Consider the following 4,264-nt stretch of genomic DNA (forward strand, 5'->3'; position numbering starts at 1 on the left):
AGAATCTTGCCTGCAGTGCAGGAGATGTGGGTTCAATTCCTGGATCAAGAGGATCCCCTGGAGGAGGAAATGGTAACCCACTCCAGTATTCTTGCCTTGGAAATCCCATGGACAGAGAAGCCTGGAGGACTACAGTCCATAGGGTCGCAAGAGTTGGGCACAATTTAGAGACTAAACAACAACTCCTAGGAGAAATATCAAATGACATCCCTTATATGTGGCATCTAAAAAGAAATGATACAAATGAACTTATTTACAAAACAGAAGATTCACTTTTAGAGAGTGAACTTGTGGTTGCCAGCAGGGAAGGACAGGGGAAAAAGATAGAAAGTTTGGGATGAACATGTACACACTATATTTAAAATGCATAGCCAACAAGGACTTTGGTATAGCACAAAGAACTCTGCTCAATGTTATGTGGAAGCCTGGATGAGAGTGGAGTTTGGGGGAGAATGGATACATGTACTTGCATGGCTGCGTCCCTTTAATGTCTACCTGAAACTATCACAAAATTATTAATTGGCTATACTCCAATAAATATTTTTTTCAAATTTATTTATTTTAATTGGAGGCTAATTACAATATTGTATTGGTTTTTGGCATACATTGACGTGAATCAGACATGGGTGTACACTTAAAGAGCCTTCATTCTTTTTTTTTTAATTAATTTATTTATTTTAATTGTGGAGGCTAATTACTTTACAATACTGTGGTGATATTTGCCATACACTGACCTGAATCAACCACCAGTACCCATGTGTCCCCCCCATGCTGAAACCCCTCCCTACCCCATCCCTCTAGGTTGTCTCAGAGCACTAGATTTGAGTGCCCTGCTTCATGCATCAAATTTGCACTGATCGTCTATTTTACATATGGTAATATACATGTTTCAATGCTATTCTCTCAAATCATCCCACCCTCGCCTTCTCCCACAGAGTCCCAAGTCTGTTCTTCACATCTGTGTCTCTTTTGCTGCCTTGCATATAGGGTCATCATTACCATCTTTCTAAATTCCATATATATGTGTTAATATACTGCATTGGTGTTTCTCTTTCTGACTTACTTCACTCTGTATAATAGGCTCCAGTTTCATCCACCTCATTAGAACTGACTCAAATGCATTCTTTTTCATGGCTGAGTAATATTCCATTGTGTACATGTACCACAGCTTCCTTATCCGTTCATCTGCTGATGGACATCTAGGTTGCTTCCATGTCCTAGTTATTGTAAACAGTGTTGCAAAGATCCTTCATTCTTAAGAAGTCTTCTTGGTAAGTTTGACAGAGTTTCTATTTACAAAAGTTCCACACACAGTTGTCCATACAAAACAAAGTCCCCCTAATCTAGGAACCTTCATTTAAAAAAAGACCATCTCTAGGATCTATCCCATCCTCCCATCGCCACAGCCCTTCACCTGGCACCCAGCTGCCATCCTGTCTCAGCTGGACCACAGCCACAGCCTCGTTACGTTCTGTCTCCCTATGGTCCTCCCTGCTCTACTCTGCCATCCACCCTACCCGAGGCTGCTTTTTCTAAATCTCCAGACTGATTGTGTCTCTGCTGATTCAATTCCTTCCAGAGCCATCCTACTGCATCTGTCAGCAGCTATTAATGTTTGGTTACAAGCAGTAGACTCCCAACTCTGACCAATTTAAGTGACAGAGGATTTTATGGACCGGCCCCCCAGGATGGAAGGAATAGCTAACATTTTGCGAAGGTCAGCAATCCAGGCTTCCCTGGAGATGTTGAAAGCAAGAACAAATGGACAGTGTTTTCAGAGCCCAGCTGTGGAGACTTCTGGGGCAGTCCAGTGATTAAAACTCCATGCTCCCAATGCGGAGATGCATGAGGCTCTGGTTCAATCCCTGGTCAGGGAACTAAGATCCCACATGATGCTTGGCACAGCCAAAAGCAAAGAGAGAGAGAGAGGAGAGAGAGGGGGAAAAGCCCAGTCTTCTCAGTCTCCATGCAACTCTACACAGGGGCTGGTGTATAAAAAGAGGGTGTTTCATCAACCAGGATGGATTCACAGGCCCACCTCTTGGCCAGGAAAGGACCCTGGAAAGAACCACCAAGACTGAAATTAACACAGAGGGAAGGATTCTCAGCAAAGTCAAAGTATTAGCAGAAGAGAGAAAATAGATACAGGTCCAGCAAAGACAAGACACAGCTCTGCCATGCCCTCTTACAGCACCCGAAGGGTCCTTCCACATCAGAGCAGCTGGGGGAGCAGGCAAGGATTGCATTCTCTTAATTCAACAGGACCAGGGAGAAATGATGGAAGCAGTCCCCAATCAGCTTAGGAGAGACAAGGACTTTTTGGACCACAAGACAATAGACCCAGCCAGGGACCCTCAGCCTGGACCCCACTTTCCTGCATTGTTTCTGTCATCATTTCTCATAAGGAACTCTAAACCCAAAATGGGAGCATGAAGAAGCTTTTCCAACCTCTTACCTCATCCCTCTGACCTCTCCTCCCTCGTTGCTGGCTATTGGGGTCTGTGTGGCTGGGCAGAGCCTGAGGGCTCCAGAGTCAAGCAGGGTAGGACAGTGTGAGTTAGAAGGGAGATCACACTCACCTGAGTTCTCTCCTTTCTTTGTTTTCCTCTTTATTGTCTGCTTTGCCCTCGCTGGAATGTGAGCTCCATGCAGGCTGAAGCCTGTCATTTCTTAAGACTTCGAACTTTATAGGAGACACTTTTAAATTATTTTATTATTGAGGTAGAGTTGATTTACTATATTATATTTCATGTGTACAACATAGTGATTCAATATTTTCATAGATTATACTCCATTTAAAGTGAAAGGGAAGTCAGTCATGTCCAACTCTTTGTGACCCCATGGACTGTAGCCTACCAGGATCCTCCATCCATGGGATTTTCCAGGCAAGAATACTGGAGTGGGTTGCCATTCCCTTCTCCAGGGGATCTTCCCAACCCAGGGATCAAACCCAGGTCTCCCACATTGGAGGCAGATGCTTTACCATCTGAGCCACCATACTCCATTTAAAGTTACTATAAAAGAGTGGCTACATTCCGCGTGCTGTACAATGTATGAAATAAACTACAATGACATATTGCACAGCCTTATCTATTGATCACTCACTGCTGTAGCCCCAAGTCTGAGACAGTAACTAGCATGCAATTAGGAATATAAACATTTCTGACTGAACAAATACTCTGCAAGTAAGGTGGAGGATACAGCCCACCTCTGCCCTTGACCCTGAGCCAGACAAGCAAGATCAGGTCTGGAAGTGAGTCAAACCAGGAAGCAAGAGGAAGCCGGATGGGGGAATGAGCACAGCTTTAGATTCAACCAGACCTGGGTCGCAATCTGGCTCTGGCATGTTGAGGGCATGTCACTTAACCACCCTAAGTCTCCATCTCCTTGTTTTTTGTTTTTCACTTTTTAAAATGCTTTTGTTTTGTTTTTTTTGGCCAGGTGACATGTGAGATCTTAATTCTCCAACCAGGAATGGAACTCACACCCCTAGCATTGAAGTGCAGAGTCTCAACCACTGGGTCACCAGGGAAGTCCCGGTTTCCTTGGTCTGGAAACAGGGATCATACCACCAACTTCACACTGTTGGGTTGAAAATAACCAAGAAATGAAATATGTGAAACTGGCACAGAGTGAATGCTCTCCTCCCCAAATGCCTTTCAGCTCTGTTGCATGCTCAGTAAGAGAGGAAGTTGCTCTAATCAGATTGTGGGAACTGAATGCCACATTTCCTGGGGCTGGGAAGTTGTGTATTTTAGGAGAACAGCCTGGAAAAGGCAATGCCTAACCCATGTCCGGAGAAGGCAATCACAACCCACTCCAGTACTCTTGCCTGGAAAATCCCTTGGACAGAGGAGCCTGGCAGGCTGCAGTCCATGGGGTCGCGAAGAGTCGGGCATGACTGAATGACTTCACTTTCACTTTCATGCATTGGAGAAGGAAATGGCAACCCACTCCAGTATTCTTGCCTAGAGAATCCCAGGGACAGAGGAGTCTAGTGGGCTGCCATCTATGGGGTCGCACAGAGCCCGACTGAAGCGACTTAGCAGCAACAGCAGCAGCAGCCCATGTCAGAAGGGTGGGGGTGGGAGGGGCAGGATGAAACATCAGTGATGAAAGATCTAGACAGTGACAGGCCCTGGGGATCCAGAGAAAAATCTCCTGCAAACCTCCAGCACATGGAGCCTGTGGTCAGGAGAAAGGTCTCTTCTGTATTATCCCTGCTTCTGGGGATGGGATCAAAAGAGACACAGACAGCAGGCAA

This window comes from Ovis aries, chromosome 3, assembly GCF_016772045.2.
Source record: "Ovis aries strain OAR_USU_Benz2616 breed Rambouillet chromosome 3, ARS-UI_Ramb_v3.0, whole genome shotgun sequence".
Classification (NCBI taxonomy): Eukaryota; Metazoa; Chordata; class Mammalia; order Artiodactyla; family Bovidae; genus Ovis; species Ovis aries.